Genomic DNA, 20,899 nt, shown 5'->3' with positions numbered 1-20,899 from the left:
CTGAGGTCGTTCTCCAACTTTATAAAACTGCGGCGTGGCCTACCCGCAGTTTATTAATCTCCTGACCCCGCTCTCGCAGACCAGCAGCTCTGCCCGGTGACCGCCTGGGGTTTTCTTGGTAAAGTCGGTGAGGGACACGTGATCCGGGCCCAGGGCCTGATTGACGGGAGCTTCCGACCAATAGGGAGCGAGCGGGGCGGGGCTGGAGGAGCGAGCCGGCGGCAGGTGCTCCAACCAATCGGGGAGCCTGAGGGGCGGGACTTGCGCCGGCTGATTGTCTGATCCGCAGGGCAGCGAGTTTCTCCAGTCCCTTGTTCAGGGCCCGGGGCCAGGGGAGGCTGTGGGCCTTTATTCCCCTCATTGGACACAAGGCTCTATCCAACTCCTTCTTGAATATATTTAATGAATTGGCCTCTACTGCCTTCTGTGGTAGAGAATTCCACAGGTTCACCACTCTCTGGGTGAAGAAATTGCTCCTCATCCCAGTCCTAAATGGCTTACCCCTTATCCTTAGACTGTGATCCCTGGTTCTGGACTCCCCTGCCATCGGAAACATCCTTCCTGCATCTAGTCTGTCTAGTCCTGTTAGAATTTCATAAGTTTCAATGAGATCCCCTCTCATTCTTCTAAACTCCAGCAAGTATAAGCCCAATCAACCCAATCTCTCCTCATATATCATTCATGCCATCCCAGGTGTCAGCCTGGTGAATCTTCGCTGCACTCGCTCCATGGCAAGAAAATCCTTCCTCAGATAAGGCGACCAAAACTGCACACAATACTCAAGGTGTGGTCTCACCAATGCCCTGTACAACTGCAGCAAGACATCCTTGTTCCTGTACTCAAACCCTCTTGCTACGAAGGCCAACATACCATTTGCCTTCTTAACCGCCTGCTGCACCTGCATGCTTACCTTCAGCGACTGGTGCACAAGGACACCCAGGTCTCATTGCACTTCCCCTTCTCCCAATCTATTGCCGTTCAGATAATAATCTGCCTTCCTGTTTTTGCCACCAAAGTGGATAACCTCGCATTTATCCACATTATACTGCATCTGATATGCATCTGCCCAACCACCCATGTCCAAATCATACTGGAGTTTCTCAGCATCCTCCTCAGAGCACACACGCCCACCCAGCTTTGTGTCGTCTGCAAACTTGGAGATATTATATCTAGTTCCCTTGTCTGGATCATTAATATATATTGTGGATAGCTGGGGTCCTAGCACCGATCCCTGCGGTACCCCACTAGTCACCGCCTGCCACTTGGAAAAAGACCCGTTTATTCCAACTCTTTGCTTCCTGTCTGCCAACCAGTTCTCTATCCAAGTCAGTACCTTGCCCCCAATCCCATGCGCTAATCTCTTATGCGGGACTTTATCGAAAGCCTTCTGAAAGTCCAAATACACCACATCCACTGGTTCTCCCTTATTTATTTTACCAGTTACCTCCTCAAAAAATTCCAGTAGATTAGTCAAGCACGATTTACCTTTTGTAAATCCATGTTGACTTTGTCTGATCCTGTCACTGTTTTCCAAGTACTTTGCTATTACATCTTTTATAATGGACACTAGCATTTTCCCCACTATCGATGTCAGGCTTACCGGTCTGTAATTCCCCATTTTATCTCTCCCACCTTTTTTGAATAGTGGGGTAACATTAGCTACCCTCGAATCCATGGGTACTGTTCCAGAGTCTATCGAATTTTGGAAGATGACCAGCAATGCATCTACTATTTCTGGGGCCACTTCCTTAAGTACCCTAGTATGTAGATTATCAGGGCCTGGGGATTTATCGGCCTTCAATCCTGTCAATATCCCTATCACCATTTCCCTACAAATACTGGTTTCTTTCAGTTCCTCCCTCTCATTAGGCCCTATGTTCCCCGACATCTCTGGGAGGTTATTTGTGTCCTCCTTTGTGAAGACAGAACCAAAGTATGTATTTAATTGGTCCACCATTTCATTGTTCCCCATTATAAATTCTCCTGATTCTGACTGCAAGGGACCTACGCTTGACTTCACCAATCTTTTTCTCTTCACATATCTATAGAAGCTTTTACAGTCAGTTTTTATGTTCCCTGCAAGTTTACTGTCATACTCTATTTTCCCCCTCTTAATTAATCCCTTTGTCCTCCTTTGTTGAATCCCAAACTGCTCCCAATCCTCAGGTTTACTGCTTTTTCTGGCCCATTTATATGTCCTCTCCTTGGATCTTATGCTATCCCTAATTTCCCTTGTTAGCCACGGTTGATTCACCTTATTTGTTTTATTTTCATGCCAAACAGGAATGAACAAATTCTGTAGTTCATCCATGCGATCTTTAAATGTTTGCCATTGCCTATCCACCGTCAACCCTTTGAGTAACATTCCCCAATCAATCCTACCCAACTCGCGCCTCATACCATCATAGTTTCCTTTATTTAAATTCAGGACCCTAGTCTCGGAGTCAAATACTTCACCCTCCATTTTAATGAAGAATTCTTTCATATTATGATCGCTCTGCCCCAAGGGGCCTCGCACAACAAGATTGCTAATTAATCCTTTCTCATTACATAATACCCAGTCTAAATGGCCTGATCTCTAGTTGGTTCCTCGACATATTGGTCCAGGAAACCATCCCGTATACACTCCAGGAATTCCTCCTCCACAGTATTGTTACTAATTTGGTTAGCCCAATCTATATGTAGATTAAAGTCACCCATGATAACTGCTGTGCCCTTATTGCACGCATCTCTAATTTGCCGTTTAATGCCATCCCCATCCTCCACATTACTGTTTGGGGGTCTGTATACAACTCCCACTAACATTTTCTGTCTCTTGGTATTTCTCAGCTCTACCCATACAGATTCTACATCATCAGAGCTAATATCCTTCCTTACAATTGTGTTAATCTCCTCTTTAACCAGCAACGCTACCCCACCTACTTTTCCTTTTTGCCTGTCTTTCCTGAATATTGAATACCCCTGGATGTTGAGTTCCCAGCCCTGGTCACCCTGGAGCCATGTTTCCGTAATTCCAATCATATCATATCCGTTTACATCTATTTGCACAGGTAATTCATCCACCTTATTACGAATGCTCCTCACATTAAGACCCAAAGCCTTCAGGCTTGTTTTTTTAACACTCTTAGACCTTTTAGAATTATTGGTACTGTGGCCGTGTTTGATTTAAACCCTTGATTACTCTGACTGCCACTTTTGCTTTTCTCCTTCCTGTGTTTTGCTTCTATCCTTGTTTCCCTTTTCTCTGTCTCTCTGCCTCCCATCACCCTCTGCCTCCTGCCGCTAAGCCAATTTTGGATCCAATGTGCCAAATTGCCCTGGATCCCATAGGCTCTTACCTTCTTGAACAGTCTCCCATGCGGGACTTTGTCAAAAGCTTTACTGAAGTCCATGTAGACCACATCAACTGCACTACCCTCATCCACACACCTAGTCACCCCCTCGAAAAATTCAATCAAATTGGTTAGACATGATCTCCCCCTGACAAAGCCTCGCTGACTATCCTTGATTAATCCTTGCCTCTCCAAGTGGAGACTAATTCTGTCCCTCAGAATCTTTTCCAATAATTTCCCTACCACTGATGTTAAGCTCACTGACCTGCAATTCCCTGGTTTATCCCTACTGCTCTTCTTGAATAATGGTATTACGTTAACTGTCCTACAGTCCTTTGGCACATCCCCTGTGGCCAGAGAGGTTCTGAAAATTTGTGTCAGAGCCCCTGCAATCTCCTCCCTTGCCTCACACAGCAGCCTGGGATGTGTATTGTCTGGGCCTGGGGATTTATCCACTTTTAAGCCCACTAAAACCACTCGTACCTCCTCTCAATACTAATTTGTTCAAGCATATACACAATCCCCCTGCCTGATTTCTATGCCTACATCGTCCTTCTCCATAGTGAATACAATTGCAAAATATTCATTTAAAACCTCACCTACATGTTCCCTTACATGTACAGATTAGGTCACCCCTCAGCCTTCTTTTTTCAGGAGAAAAGAGACCCAGCCTGTTGATCCTTTCCTGATATGTATACCCTCGCATTTCTGGTATCATCCTTGTAAATCTTCTCTGCACCCTCTCCAGTGCCTCTATATCCTTTTTATAATATGGTGACCAGAACTGTACGCAGTACTCTAAGTGTGGTCTAACCAAGGTTCGATACAGGTTTAGCATAACTTCACTACTTTTCAATTCTATCCCTCGAGAAATAAACCCTAGTGCTTGGTTTGCTTTTTTTATGGCCTTGCTAACCTGTGTCACAACTTTTAGTGATTTGTGTATTTGTACTCCGAGATCCCTTTGCTCCTCTACCCCACCTAGACTCGCACCCTCCAAGTGATAAGTGACCTCCCCATTCTTCCTACCAAAATGTAATACCTCACATTTATCTGTTCAGCCTTGGTCACTCTGCAAAAACTCTGGAATGTTTAATAATGAAATCAGGGAGTCAAAAAGCTGAGGTGAGGCAGTTTAAAAAGACAGTCCCTGACCAGAGATTGCTGGATGCTGACACTCGGTGCTCATGAGGATAGAATGTCCCATTCCCCAGGCACGGACATCCAGCACCTCGATCACAGCAACAATTCACAAAACAATGGCAATATAACTTGGAGCAGAGACGGTTAAGTGGAGCTGTGATCGAGGTGCTCAAAATTATGAGGGGCTTTGATCGAGCAAACAAAGAGAAGCTGTTGTCACTGGCAGGAGGGTCGGTAACGAGAGGACACAGATTTCAGATCATTGGCAAAAGAATCTAGAGAGGAAATGAGGAGACTTTTTTTACACAGCGAATTGTGATGATCTGGAATGCACTGCCTGAATGGGAGGTGGAAGCAGATTCAATAGTAACTGTCAAAAGGGAATTGGATATATACTAAAAGCAGAAGTTTGCAGGGCTGTGGGGAAAGAGCAGGGCAGTGGGACTAATTGCATCGCTCTTTCAGAGAGCCAGCACCATGGGCCGAAAGGCATCCTACTGTGCTCTATGATTCGATAACATCAGCTTCTCTCTGCTCACTAGTACGGAGAGAACAGGGAATAATCTTTAAATCCAGCCCAGTTATTGGGAGCTCTTAACATTAACAAGCCCCAGTTGCCTGAATTAACACGGTTCAGTCCTGGATGTGATTAAAGGCATCGGAAACAGTGGAATCGAACCACCGCAGTCACAATGTGGACACTCTGGTGTGTCAGCGGGTGGGATACACCAGGGAATCCCTTTCCACACACTGAGGTTGACTCCAATGATTGGGAGTCCCAGGGTTTCGGATACCAGATAATCAAGCTCACAAGAACAAAAACCGTCTCTCCAGACTTTATTAAGAGCGCTGCATAACACAGATCGGGTGATAATTCCCTCAATCTGGAGAATAGAAGTACAGTGGATTCACGCGCGATCTTCTCGAGTCTGTTCCAACTGACAATGGCTTAAGTGGCCTGTTCTTATACACAAGCTTGGTTACCGCTCAGGAAATGGGATTGTTTGGACCCGTCTGTTGACCACCTCCTGAATTCCTGCTAATTCAGGGAATTTAGTCCATCTGTGACCAGACTATAACCACAAGCCCATCTGGTTATCACACCTACACGGTCCGTGAGGTTATTATCAGATTCATACCCAGATGTTGTGCCTTCACTTGTCTGGCACTTCATCCCGTAACACGGGTACAGGGGCTCAGTAATGTTTCATTCATCAGAAAAAGACAAAGTACAACAACATACTGGTCAGCTTAACAGAATCTCATCATATTTATGGGGCTATAAATATAAAAGTCACTAACAAATCCAGGAGGGAATTCAGGAGAAACTTCTTTACCCAGAGAATGGTGAGAATGGGGAACTCGCTACCACAAGGAGTAGTTGAGGTGAACAGCACAGATGGATTTATCAGGAAACCACATGAGGGAGAAAGGAATGGGAGGATGTGTTGATCGGGTTAATTGAAGTAGGGTGGGTGTGGGGCATAAACACTGGCATGGACCAGTTGGGCCGAATGGCCTGTTTCTGTGCTGTACATTCTATGTAACACCATGAACAGTGAATCGAAGGGAATCATCAGCACAACAGTCTTAAAGATTAAACAATAGTACAAGAATTTATAAAACATTCATCCGTTCCATGTTCATGTAACCCCAGCTGTCTACAGGGCCCTGCGGCTACAGAACAGTGTGAACTCGCTGGTGTCTCAGTAGGTGGGATGACCGAGTGAATCCCTTCCCACAGACGGAGCAGGTGAACGGTCTCTCCCCAGTGTGAACTCGCTGGTGTCCGTTCAGATTCCTGGAGCTTGTAAAGCTCATCCCACAGACAGAACATGTAAATGGTCTCTGATCGGAGTGAACTCGCTGGTGTCTCTTCAGATCCCCAAAGGTTTTAAAGCTCGTCCCACAAACAGAACATGTAAATGGTCTCTCATCAGTGTGAACTCGCTGGTGTTGCTTCAGCTCCCCAGAGGTTTTAAAGCTCTTCCCACAGTCAGAACATTTAAATGGTCTCTCATCAATGTGAACTCGCTGGTGTGTCAGTAGGTGGGATGACCGAGTGAATCCTTTGCCACACACAGAGCAGGTAAACGGCCTCTTTCCTTCTCTCTCCAGCTGGTGTCTCTTCAGCTCCCTGGAGCTTCTAAAGCTCTTCCCACAGTCAGAACATTTAAATGGTCTCTCATCAGTGTGAACTTTCTGGTGTGTCAGCAGGTGGGCTGACCGAATGAACCCCTTCCCACACACGGAGCAGGTGAACGGTCTCTCCCCAGTGTGAACTCGCTGGTGTCCGCTCAGATCCCCAGCGCTTTTAAAGCTCATCCCACAGACAGAACATGTAAATGGTCTCTCATCAGTGTGAACTCGCTGGTGTTCCGTCAGCCCCCAAGAGGTTTTAAAGCTCTTCCCACAAACAGAACATGTAAATGGTCTCTGATCGGAGCGAACTCGCTGGTGTCTCTTCAGCTCCGCAAAGGTTTTAAAGCTCTTCCCACAAACAGAACATGTAAATGGTCTCTCATCAGTGTGAACTCGCTGGTGTTGCTTCAGCTCCCTGGAGCTTTTAAAGCTCTTCCCACAGTCAGAACATTTAAATGGTCTCTCATCAGTGTGAACTTGCTGGTGTGTCAGCAGGTGGACTGACTGAATGAATCCCTTCCCACACACGGAGCAGGTGAACGGTCTCTTTCCTGCTCTCTCCAGCTGGTGTTCCTTCAGCTCCTGGGACATTCGAAAGCTTGTCCCACAGTCGGAATGTTTCACCGACCTCTCCCCAGTGTGAACTCGCTGGTGTGCCAGCAGATTCGAGGACCGAGTGAATCTCTTCCCATACACGGAGCAGGTGAACAGAATCTCTCCTGCTCTCTCCAGCTGGTGTCTCTTCAGCTCCTGGGACCTTTTAAATCTCTTCCCACAGTCAGAACATTTAATATGAACAAGCTGGTGCCTCAGGAGGGTGGCAGAATGAGAGAATCGCTTCAAAAACACGGAGCAGGTCAACGGTCTCATCGGTGTGGACAAGCTGTTGTATCATCGGAACGGATGACTGAGTGAATCCCTTCCCACACACGGGGCCCGGGTTTCCCCCAGTGTGTAGCCACTGGTGTCGCTTCAGGTATTTGTAGATTTTGAAGCTCTTTCAGAACATTTAAAAGGTCTCTCATCAGTGTGAACTCACGGGGGTGCCAGCAGATTCAAGGAGCGACTGAATCAGGTCCTGATGAATCACGTAACTCTGTCAGAATTTGAGGTGATGTTTGGTTTGAGCTTTCTGTCTGTAAATGCTCCACTTCTAAAACCCTGTAAAAGGAGTGTAGAAAGGGTAAGGGGCGAAGCAGGAATTTCTTTTGGCTAATTTTGCCTCAAAGAACAAACAGGGCAGAGCCGGTCCCACTGGTGTCCAGCCATGCCCACAATAACCAGCGGGCCAGAAACAGCCCAATCTCACTGACTTGGCCCTGAAGTCAAATCAAGTCTCATCAAAGTCTCATCAAATGACATCCTTTGTGACTGTGACTAAGGTAAACTATCCCTCCTTGTCCTTCATGACTTGTCTGCAGTCTTTGACACGGTTGACCACTCCATCCTTCTCCAATGTCTCTCCACCGTCGTCCAGCTGGGTGGGACTGCACTCGCCTGGTTCCATTCTTATCTATCTAATCGTAGCCACAGAATCACCTGCAATGGCTTCTCTTCCCACTCCCGCATCATTACCTCTGGTGTCCCCCAAGGATCTATCCTTGGGCCCCTCCTATTTCTCATCTAAATGCTGCCCCTTGGCGACTTCTGAAAACACAGCATCAGTTTCCACATGTACGCTGACGACACAAAGGTCGACCTCACCATCACTTCTCTCGACCCCTCCACGATCTCTAATCCAGTTCTGGGTGAGCAGAAATTTTCTCCAATTAAATATTGGGAAGACTGAAGCAATTGTGTTCAGTCCCTGCCACAAACACTGTTCCCTAGCCACTGACTCCATCCCTCTCCCTAACATCTCTCTGAGGCTGAACCAGACTATTTGCAACCTTGCTGTCACATTTGACCCTGAAATGAGCTTCCAAACACATATCCACAGCATAACTAAGACCGCCTACTTCCACCTCCGTAACATCGCCCGTCTCCGCCCTTGCCTCAGCTCATCCGCTGCTGAAACCCTCCCCCAGCCCTTTGTTACCTCGAGACTCGACTATTCCAACACACTCCTGGCTGGCCTCCCACATTCTACCCTATGTAAACTTGAGGTGATCCAAAACTACCCGTGTCGTAACTCAACGCCAAGTCCCGTTCACCCATCTCCCCTGTGCTGGCTGACCCACATTGGCTCCTGGTTAAGCAATGTTTCGATTTCAAAATTCTCATCCTTGTTTTCAAATCCCTCCATGGCCTCGCCCCTCCCAATCTTAGTTATTCCCTTCAGCCTCACAACCACCCGCCCCCTGTGATAGAATCACAGCAAAATTATGGCACAGAAGGAGGCCATTCAGCCCATCTTGTCCGTGCCGGCCGATTAAGTGCTATCCATACTAATCCCACTTTCCAGCACTTGGTCTGTGGCCTTGTAGGTTACGGCACTTCAAGTGCATATCCAAGTACTTTTAAAATGTGATGAGAGTTTCTGCCTCTACCACCCTGTCAGGCAGTGAGTTCCAGACCCCCACCACCCTCTGGGTGAAAACACTTCTCCTCAACTCCCCTCTAAACTTCTGACCAATTACTTTAAATCTACGCCCCCTGGCTGTGGACCCCTCTGCCAAGGGAAATAGGTTCTTCCTATCTCGGCTCCTCAGAATTTTATACACCTCAATCAAGTCTCCCCTCAGCCTCCTCGGTTCCAAAGAAAACAACCTCCTCCCCCCGCCCCCCCCGAGACACCTGCGTTCCTCCAATTCTGCCCTCTTGAGCATCCCTGATTATAATCGCTGCACCATCAGTGGCCGTGTCTTCTGTTGCCTCGGCCCTAAGCTCTGGAATTCCCTCCCTGAACCTCTCCGCCTCTCTTGCACAGAAAATAGGAGCAGGAGTCGGCCATTCGGCCCCTCGAGCCTGCTCCGCCATTCAATGAGATCATGGCTGATCAAAACCCACCTCTGTGACCAAGCTTTTGGCCATCTGCCCTAATTTCTCCTTCTGTGGCTCGGGGTCACATTTTTCAATGTCTTACAATACTCCTGTGCAGCGCCTTGGGACGTTTTCCTACGTTCAGATAATAATCTGCCTTCCTGTTTGGCACCAAAGTGGATAACCTCGCATTTATCCACGTTATATTGCATCTGCCATGCTTCTGCCCAATCACCCAACCTGTCCAAATCATACTGGAGTTTCTCGGCATCCTCCTCACAGCACACACGCCCACCCAGCTTTGTGTCGTCTGCAAATTTGGAGATATTACATCTAGTTCCCTCGTCCAGATCATTAATATATATTGTGAATAGCTGGGGTCCAAGGACCGATCCCTGCGGTACCCCACTAGTCACTGCCTGCCACTCGGAAAAAGAGCCGTTTAGTCCAACTCTTTGCTTTCTGTCTGCCAACCAGTTCTCTATCCAAGTCAGTACCTTGCCACCAATCCCATGTGCCTTAACTTTACACGCTAATCTCTTATGCGGGACCTTATCGAAAGCCTTCTGAAAGTCCAAATACACCACATCCACTGGTTCTCCCTTATCTATTTTACTAGTTACATCCTCAAAACATTCCAGTGGATTAGTCAAGTACGATTTACCTTTTGTAAATCCATGTTGACTTTGTTCGATCCTGTCACTGTTTTCCAAGTGCTCTGCTATTACATCTTTTATAATGGACTCTAGCATTTTCCCCACTACCGATGTCAGGCTTACCGGTCTGTAATTCCCCGTTTTCTCTGTACCACCTTTTTTGAACAGTGGGGTAACATTAGCTACCCGCCAATCCATGGGTACTGTTCCAGAGTCTATCGAATTTTGGAAGATGACCAGCAATGCATCTACTATTTCTAGGGCCACTTCCTTAAGAACCCTAGGATGTAGATTATCTTCTATGTTTCTATGTATTCAATCTTTCCTTGTAGCTGAAATTCTCTAGTCCTGGCAACATCCTCGTAAATCTCCTGTGTCGAGCAGTCACATCTTTCCTGCAATATGGGGTGACCAGAACTGCACGCAGCACTCTAGCCGGTGGCGTAACTGCTGTTTTGTACAGTTCAAGCAGAACCTCCCTGCTCGTACATGACACAGAGAGAGGCACTGCCCCTTTAAATACCTGGGGGGGCACCCATTCCCCTTTAAATGGCCAAGAAATTGTTTTTGTTGAAAAGGGGCCGCAGTCCCCTTTGACTCACCCCACCCCCTCACCCACCACAAATACTCACAAGAGAGAGAGAGGAGGAAGAATGCTGGTCTTTGTCCCTTTAAAAGTGGCTGCCCACCAAAATGTTCACAGCACCAGGGCTCTTTGTTCTGGATAAAAGTCAAAAAGAGAAAAGGTTCACTTATTTTTAAATGAATGCAGTTGATGAATAGCCTTGCAATAAAGGTAATGCAAAGGAATAAACACTCACAAGCTGGGTTTTTTCCACCCCCTCCTCCCCTTCCCTTTAACAGCTCCTGCAGACAATGAAAGCAGGAAAGCGGCCTGCAGCCCACCGAGGTCCCGCCCCCCTCCCTCCCGCGCCGCCATTGGTTGGAGGACCGTCAGCCCGCCCGGTCCTCCCAGCGTTTTCCGCGCTCCTGATTGGCGGGCGCCTCGCGTCAATCACCCCCCCACCGATTACGCGCTGACGCCAGCACGCAACGCCCAGGGGTCGGTTGGATCGGCGCACGCCACCGCAAGGTAAAAAAAAGACACCCCACACAAATGAGGAAAAACAAAAATAATAATAATCGCACTTTAGAGGGGAGGAGGTTGGGGGAATTAAAGAGTGTTTTCAATTTGTTTCGGAAATAAAAAATATTTGAAAAGCTTCCCAACGGTGCGAGGCGGGCTGCGCATGCGCTCCAGCCAGCCTTTGTCTCCCCCACGTGGGCCCGGGGGCCGGACACGCCCACTTGCCTTCCCCTGCACCAATCACAGCGCGGGCAGGCGCAACACGAGGCTGCCAGTGCGCCTGCGCGGGGCCTCCGGGCAACAGACTGAAGGCCGGGCCCGGGGAAGAGGCGGAATCAGCGGCCGGGGTCAAGTCAAGTGTTGGGGGATCGATTTAAATCGAGGTGAGGTGAGGGAGGGAGAGCGAGATTATAAAGTAAAATACGAGAAAAACCAAACCTGAGAGTCGGGCGGGCGGCACCTCCGCGGACGCCGAACGGAGCGGATTGAACCGCGCGGGGTGGCGGAGTGAGCCGGAGCAATGTTATTCTTATTGACGGGATCTCTGACCAATAGGAAGAGAGCTGAGCTGGGAGGACTGAACTGGGCGGCCGGGTCCTCCAACCAATGGCGGCGCGGCTAGGGGGCGGGACCTTCCCTCCCCGGCGCTGGTAGGCTGGAGCCCGATTGTGATGTCATCAGAGGAAGAGGCCCATTCAGGTGGATGGAAGTAACAACAGAAAATGCTGGAAAAACTCAGCAGGTCAGGCAACATCCGTGGAGAGAAATTTGAGTTGACGTTTCGGGTTGGACCCTTCTTCAAAACTGGAAAGAAAAGAAACTAGATCGGAGGCAGGGCTGCGATCGGTCAAAAGAATAAAAGAAACAAAAGAAGTAAAAGAGATTAGAAGCTAGACGAGATGGTAATAGGCTGGGATTAGGTGTAAAGTGTACTGGCAGGGCAAAAGATAGCTGCCAGGTGTGAGAGAGAAACAAAAGGAAAGGGGGGGGGGAAAAGGAGTGGAACAATTACAAGAGAAGGGGGGGGGGGAAAAGGAGTGGAACAATTACAAGAGAAAATGAAATGGGGGCCGAGCTTATGATCTGAAATTGTTGAACTCGATATTGAGTCCGGAAGGCTGCAGAGTGCCTAATCGGAAGATGAGGTGCTGTTCCTCGAGTTTACGTTGAGCTTCCGTGGAACAATACAAGAGGCCAAGGACGGTGAGGTCCGAGTGGGAATGGAGCGGTGAATTAAAATGACAGGCGACCGGAAGCTCGGGGTCACCCTTACGGACTGAACGGAGATGTTCCGCAAAGCGGTCACCCAATCTGCGTTTGGTCTCCCCAATGTAGAGGAGACCGCATCGTGAGCAGCGAATACAATATACCGGCACCGGCCTGTGACTGACGGGAGCTCTGACCAATAGGACGAGGGCGGGCCTGGTCCTCCAACCAATGGCGGCGCGGCAAGGGGGCGGGGCCTCCTCTCCAGCTCAGGTGTGCTGGGGCCGATTGTGACGCGCTGTCCCCAGGTGAGAGCAGCTCAGTCAGCACAGAGCTGGGGCTGGAATCTGAGAGAGGGGCCGCAGGCAGCGGGCCTGGCAAAGGGGCACAAGCTTCACAATACAAGGGGGGCACGGTGGCATAGTGGTTAGCACTGTTGCCTCACAGCGCCAGCGACCCGGGTTCAAATCTGGCCTCGGGCGACTGTCTGTGTGGAGTTTGCACATTCTCCCTGTGTCTGCGTGGGTTTCCTCCGGGTGCTCCGGTTTCCTCCCACAGTCCAAAGATGTGCAGGTTAGGTTGATTTGGCTATGATAAATTGACCCTTAGTGTTAGGGGATTAAATACGTGGGGTTACGGGGATAGGGTGGGATATGTGTCGGTGCAGGCTCGATGGGCCGAAATGGCCTCTATCTGCACTGTAGATTCTGTGATTCTTTCAAATGCACAATTGTTTCCTACACACAGCCTTGGTCACTCTGCAAAAAACTGTTTAACAATTCATCATAACTCCCCTGCTTTAGAAGAAGCGTAGAGTGCAAAAAGCAAGGAAGTTATGATGAAACTGTGTAAAAGACTGGAGTCAGCTGTGGCTCAGTGGATAGCAGAGTCAGAAGGTTGTGGGTTCAAATCCCGCTCCAGGGACTTGAGCATATAAAGCGAGGCTGACACTCCAGTGCGGTGCTGAGGGAGCGCTGCACTGTTGGAGGAGCAGTACTGAGGGAGCGCCGCACTGTCGGAGGGGCAGTACTGAGGGAGCGCCGCACTGTCGGAGGGGCAGTACTGAGGGAGCGCTGCACTGTCGGAGGGTCAGTACTGAGGGAGCTCCGCACTGTCGGAGGGGCAGTACTGAGGGAGCACCGCACTGTCGGAGGGGCAGTACTGAGGGAGTGCCGCACTGTCGGAGGGGCAGTACTGAGGGAGCGATGCACTGTCGGAGGGGCAGTACTGAGGGAGTGCCGCACTGTCGGAGGAGCAGTGGATGTGGTGTATTTGGATTTTCAAAAGGCTTTCGATAAGGTCCCGCATAAGAGATTAGCGTGTAAAGTTAAGGCAAATGGGATTGGGAGCAAGGTATTGACTTGGATAGAGAACTGGTTGGCAGACAGGAAGCGAAGAGTTGGAATAAATGGCTCTTTTTCCGAGTGGCAGGCAGTGACTAGCGGGGTACCGCAGGGATCGGTCCTTGGACCCCAGCTATCACAATATATATTAATGATCTGGACGAGGGAACTAGATGTAATATCTCCAAGTTTGCAGACGACACAAAGCTGGGTGGGCGTGTGTGCTGTGAAGAGGATGCAGAGAAACTCCAGTATGATTTGGACAGGTTGGGTTATTGGGCAGAAACATGGCAGATGCAATATAACGTGGATAAATGCGAGGTTATCCACTTTGGTGTCAAAAACAGGAAGGCAGATTATTATCTGAATGGCAATAGATTGGGAGAAGGGGAATTGCAACGAGACCTGGGCATCCTTGTGCACCAGTCGCTGAAGGTAAGCATGCAGGTGCAGCAGGCGGTGAAGAAGGCAAATGGTATGTTGGCCTTCGTAGCGAGAGGGTTCGAGTACAAGAACAAGGATGTCTTGCTGCAGTTGTACAGGGCCTTGGAGATCACATCTTGAGTATTGTGTGCAGTTTTGGTCGCCTTTTCTGAGGAAGGATGTTTTGCCATGGAGGGAGTGCAGCGAAGATTCACCAGACTGATACCTGGGATGGCAGGAATGACGTATGAGGAGAGATTGGGTCGATTGGGCTTATACTCGCTGGAGTTTAGAAGAATGAGGGGATCTCATTGAAACTTATAAAATTCTAACAGGACTGGACAGACTGGATGCAGCAAGGATGTTCCCGATGATGGGGGAGTCCAGAACCAGGGGTCACAGTCTAAAGATAAGGGGTAAGCCATTTAGGACAGAGATGAGGAGGAATTTCTTCACCCAGAGAGTGGTGAACCTGTGGAATTCACTCACACCAAGCTCGCTGTAGTGTCCGTGTGTAGATAAAGACACTGAAGACAGGAGTTGGTTCATAGGTATTTACTAAGCAAGTCTGGGGGGGGTTCTAAAGGATATACAGAATACACAGGCTTATATAGCCCAAGTGGCAATTACCGGCATTACGCACACCTGGGGCTCTTAAAGGCACATACACCACAATTGCTCTTAAAGGCACATACACCACAATTCCTCCCCTTCTACCTAAATAGTACATCATATTTTAAGTAATTATTAATTACATGTTATATGCAAAATAATATACATTGCTGTATTAATTAATTATAAGTTAGTCTCTCAGGAGGCTTCCTGACTCGGTCCGGATAACGCCTCGGGGGTGTAGTAGTTTCTGGTGGTGTAGTAGGTTCTTCTGGCAAGGCTGATTCGGCTTGAAGGCCAGTGTCGGGTTCATCGGGTTCCAGTATCACCGGATCGGAGGTAGATATGGGTGTCTCTACTTCATCGTTAGATGTATAGCGTGGTGGTGTAGGTTGTCCCTTTTCGGATGACTTGATGATTTGGTCAGCATGGCGCCTTATTATGCTTTCTCCGATGTCCACGGTATACATCAGTGGTCCTAGTCGTGTGCAGATAGTTCCAGGCTGCCATTTCTCGGTACGGTAGTCCCGGGCCAAAACCGGTTGGCCTATCTGGAAGGCCCTAGTTGGCCTTTCATTCATGCCCTGAAACTGCCGGTTCTCCACGTCCCTTCGGATGTTGGGCTTGACCAAATCCAGCCGGCATCTTAGGTTTCTATTGTAGAACATCATGGTGGGAGTTTGGTTTGTAACCATATGTGTTGCATTCCTATATGCAAATAAGAAGTTATCCACCTTGTGCTGAAGTTTTATGTCTTCATTACCCATGGCCTTTATGGCCTTCTTAAAGGTCTGGACAAACCTTTCAGCCAATCCATTGGTGGCGGGATGGTATGGGGCGGACGTGTAATGCTTTACCCCATTGTTCTTTAACAACTTTCTGAATTCTTCGGACACAAATTGCGGTCCATTATCAGAACATATCTGTTCCGGCAGCCCATTCCTGGCAAATATGGTCCTTAATACTGTGATGGTTTTTTCCGTGGTGGTGGAGGACATCTTTATTACCTCCGGCCACTTGGAGTGTGCATCAACTGCGATTAAGAACATTGAGTCCATAAATGGGCCAGCAAAGTCGATGTGCACCCTTTGCCAGGGAGATGAGGGCCACTCCCATGGATGTAGAGGGGCCTGTGGCGGAGCATTTTGGACCTTCTGGCATCCTAGGCAGCTCTTGGTCATGTCTTCGATGTCTCCATCAATACCAGGCCATCATACAAACGCCCTAGCTCGGTTCTTCATTTTCACTCCACCCAGATGCCCCTCATGAAGCTCCTTTAGCACTTTATCCTGGAGTTTGGGTGGAATCACCACTCTGGATCCACACATCAAGATTCCTCGGCACACTGACAGCTGTTCTCTTCTTTGCGAGAATGCTGGCAACAGTGGTTCGCCATGTGCTGGCCATCCCTTCATTGTTAAATCGTAGACCCGTGAGAGAGTAGGGTCATTTCTGGTCTCCCTTTCAATGGCAGAATTTGTCACCGGTAGACATTCCACTATGGTAGAGTGGAATATCTCTACTGGGTCTACTGTAGGTGCCTCTTCTATCGTTGGCAACGGCAGGCGCGATAAACCGTCAGCATTCCCATGCTGTTTTGACCCTTTGTATTCAATGTTGTATTGGTGTGCCCCTAGAAAAAGGGACCACCTCTGTAGTCTTTGTGCCGTCATAATGGGGACACCTTTCTTAGGGTTGAATATGGAGATGAGGGGTTGATGGTCAGTCAGCAAGGTAAATTTTTGTCCGTGTAGGTAATGGTTGAATTTCTTCACTCCCCATACCAGGCTGAGTGCTTCCCTGTCTATCTCGGAATAGTTACGCTCAGCTGAGTTCAATGAGCGTGACGCAAAAGCTATCGGCCGTTCCGAGCCATCAGGGAATCTATGGGACAATACCGCTCCTATGCCGTAAGGGGATGCATCGCACGCCAGTCTGATTGGTAGTGATGGGTTGTAATGAGCCAAAACTTTCTCGGATGTGATTAAGTCTTTACATTTATGGAAGGCACGTTTACAGTCTTCGTTCCATTTCCAAATCACTCCTGTCTGTAGAAGATCATTAAGAGGGTGTAGAATAGTTGATAAGTTCGGTAAAAATTTATGATAGTAATTTATTAATCCCAGGAATGACCTCAATTGTGAAACATTTTCAGGTGCTGGGGCTTTTATAACTGCTTCAATTTTTTCAGGTGACTTATGCAACCCTTCCTTATTAATTATGTGGCCACAATATGATATCTGATTTTGGAAAAATTCGCACTTGGGGCGATTTGCTCGTAGGCCCCGTTCTTTCAGCCTAGTGAGCACCTGCTCCAAATTGGCAAGGTGCTCGTCGTTTTCTCCTGTTATAAGGATGTCGTCTAGGTAACACTGAGTCCCCGGAATCCCTTGCAGGACTTGCTCCATAGCTCTTTGCCAGATAGCTGGAGCTGATGCTACTCCAAAAACCAGTCGATTGTACTGGTACAGGCCTTTGTGTGTGTTTATTGTGAGATATTTTTTAGAGGTCTCCTCAACCTCCATCTGTAGATATGCCTGTGCCAAGTCAATTTTTGTGAAACGTTTCCCTCCTGATAGTGAGGCGAAAATATCTTCTATCCTCGGAAGAGGATACTGTACCGTGTGAAGGACCGGGTTTACAGTCACCTTGAAGTCCCCACAGATGCGAATTTTTCTCTGTTCCTCAGAGTTATTTTTCAATGCTTTTTTCATGACTGGAACGATGGGTATTGCCCATTCGCTCCAATCTATTTTGGATAATACGCCTGCCTTTTCCAAATTCTCCAGCTCTGCCTCGACTGCCGGACGTATTGCGTATGGCACCGGTCTTGCCTTAAAAAATTTGGGAATTGCTGCATCTCCACTTTTATTGAGGCGGTGATGCCTTTCAAGGTTCCTAGTTTCTCTTGAAACACTTCTTTGGCGTTGGCCAAGATGTCTTTTAATCGTTCAGGTATGATGTCATCATTGTTTTTTTCCTTACTGGTCACCGTCAGTGCCTGAATGGAGTGCCAGTCTAAACGTATCTTCCTTATCCATTCACGTCCCAACAACGGTGGACCACCATCTTGTAGAATGTATAAATACAACTTTTGTATTTCTTTGCCGTTGTATACCACAGGCACCCTTATTTTTCCTTTGGGGTATACTTTCTGCCCCGTATATGTTTTTAAGATAATAGATGTGTCTTTTAGAGGTATATGCGAAAATAGCCTCTCGTAATCTCGTCGATTTATTACGGTTAGAGCTGATCCTGTATCTAGCTCCATTTTAACTGGGGACCCTGCTATTGTGAGGGTAACCCAAATGGTTTGGTAATCCTCTTTGGCAAGTACATTATGTAATTTGAGACAGCTTAGTCTCTTGTTTCCGGAGTCGCTATCGCTATTCTGGTCTTCGGAGCTATTGTCCGTCATCATTTGTACCTTCCTGTACTTTTCTTTATTGATTTTTTGTTTTCTGTCAGTGGATTTATTTTGTCCAGATTGGCATACCCGTGCAATGTGTCCAATCTTACCGCATTGCCTGCATGCTTTGCCCTTGAACCAGCAGTCCCTCTGGTTATGGGTGGATCTGCCGCAGCGATAACATCTTCCGAACTCCTGTGTCATTTCATGGGTGCCGAAGTCCTGTGTCTTTTGTTGTATCTCTGCAGCTCCTTTTGCTGCTGCTTCGTATGATATAGCCATACTGAAAGCTTTGTACAATGTTAAATCTTTTTCAGAAAGCAGTCTTTTTTGTGTTCCTTCACTTAAGAGACCGCAAACGAATTTGTCTCGAAGATAATCCAATAGTCCTGCCCCGAATTGGCAGTACTTTGATAGCTTTCTTAATTCAGTTAGGTAATCAGCGTTACTTTCATTCTTGTGTTGATTTCTCTTGAAGAACTTGAATCGTTCTGCTATCAGCAGCGGTGTTGGGTTTAAATGCTCCTGCAGGGTATCAACAATTTCTTTAAAATTCTTGTCCTTTGGTTTGGCTGGAGTGATTAAGTTTCGTAACAGCCCGTATGTCTTCGCGCCCATTAAGTTCAGAAGTACTGAAGCTTTTTTTTCATCTGCTATTCCATTTGCAGTGCAATAAACCTCTACTCTTTCCACGTATGTGGTCCAATCTTCTATTTCGCTATCAAAAGCATCAATATTACCAGATTTAGGCATTTCAGAAAAGATATGGTGCTTCCCGCGCTTTTTTTTTCTGTAGCAGCGATATGGCGCTTCCCGCGCTTTCCCGCCGCTGCTGCCGATATCAACGCTGTTTTACTGTGGTTTCCGTTTATTCACTGTTGGAGACTCGTTCCCGACGGAGGTCTGAACGCTGACCTGCTTGCCGCGCCGGCCGTCTCCCGAGTGCACCCTCCCAGTCCGTTATTGCTTGCCTCCGATTTCGCTGCCTGTCTCAGCTGTAGAGCCCGCCGCTGGAGCCCCAGCCTGACGCCCAGGAAGGATTAGCGCAGTACCTGCCACCAGCTTGGCCAGCTGGTGAAACCACAGTATCTCTTACTTCCTTGAGTCTTCTGGACGCTGGAGGAATCGATGTCCTTGAGGTGCTGCCGAATTGCAGGTAAGTCCGTTTCCACTTCGTCGCCACTGTAGTGTCCGTGTGTAGATAAAGACACTGAAGACAGGAGTTGGTTCATAGGTATTTACTAAGCAAGTCTGGGGGGGGTTCTGAAGGACATACACAATACACAGGCTTATATAGCCCAAGTGGCAATTACCGGCATTACGCACACCTGGGGCTCTTAAAGGCACATACACCACAATTGCTCTTAAAGGCACATACACCACACTAACCTTCTGTGTTTCATGCACCAGGACCCCCAGATCCCTTTGCACTGTAACACTTTGCAGTTTCTCTCCATTTAGATAATAACTTGCTCTTTGATTTTTTCTGTCAAAGTGCATAACCTCACACTTTCCAACATTATATTCCATTTGCCAAATTTTTGCACAATCACCCAGCCTGTCTATGTCCTTTTGCAGGTTTTTTATGTCCTCCTCACTGTGGTGATTATTCTTGTTTTATAAGAAGCATTGTAATTGGTTGCCTGTTTTCCTGCCTTGAGATATATGCTGTAAACTTATTGGTTAGTTGATTCCATGTGACCTGTGGTGGCCATCTTAAATTCAGTTTTCTACAGTTTGGTTGAGACTGGGTGCTCAACATGTACTGCTGGTTTTTTAAGGTTAATAAAGCCTAGCTTTTGAAAGGCAATCTACTCTTTATTTCAATTTATTAACCTTTTGCTATAATGGAACGATATCTTCGACTGGAACGATTTAATGCTGACCCTAATTCTGCAGGAGTGGATGATCAATGGAAACATTGGTATCGTACATTTAAAAACTTTTTGGGTGTGTTGGATCAGCAATCTCTAAATAAGTTAGATATACTAATCAACTACATTGCTCCGGATGTGTATAAGTATATTTTGGACTGTGAAGCTTATGAATTGGCTATTGCTACGTTGGAATTTTTTTTTGTTAAACCCCAAAATGAGGTATTTGCACGTCACCTTTTATCTGCCCGTAGGCAGCAGGCGGGAGAATCCTTGGATGCTTATTTACAAGCACTCCAGTGCCTTGGTGCTAACTGTAATTATAAGGCCGTGTCTGCAGAAGAACATAGGGAAGAGTCGGTACGGGATGCATTTATTAATGGATTACTGTCTAGATCAATTCGTCAGCGGTTATTAGAAAATAAGATCTTGGATCTTAAGAGTGCTTTTGAGCAAGCCTCTACATTGGATTTGGCTCAGAGAAGTTCGGATTCTTATGCTCTTTTTGATCGGCCTGCGACCGTGGTTTCGGCTGAAAGGGAGTTACGTGGATTTAATAGGAGTGGTTTGCCAGATTCTGAAACAGTTTCTACTTCGGCAGCTGTTGCCTCTAGGATTCAGAAGTGTTATTTTTGCGGGAACGCCCGGCACCCCCGTCTGAAGTGCCCTGCCCGGGAGGCTGTGTGTAGTAAATGCGGCAAGGGAGGTCATTACGCACGTGTTTGCAAATCGGTTGCCTCCTCTGCGACC

At 47.6% G+C, this 20,899-nt stretch overlaps 1 pseudogene; it reads right to left on the bottom strand.

Moving 5' to 3' along the window:
- Positions 1-3,676, bottom strand: part of LOC147083059 (uncharacterized) — a 58,462-nt pseudogene extending 54,786 nt beyond the window's left edge.
- Positions 3,677-20,899: the final 17,223 nt, after the last annotated feature.

This window comes from Somniosus microcephalus, unplaced genomic scaffold (assembly GCF_052327205.1).
Source record: "Somniosus microcephalus isolate GS21.2 unplaced genomic scaffold, FLI_Smic_1.0 scaffold108, whole genome shotgun sequence".
Lineage (NCBI taxonomy): Eukaryota > Metazoa > Chordata > Chondrichthyes > Squaliformes > Somniosidae > Somniosus > Somniosus microcephalus.
The sequence above is the reverse complement of the archived record's forward strand: the minus strand, read 5'-3'. Positions and strand labels throughout refer to the sequence as shown.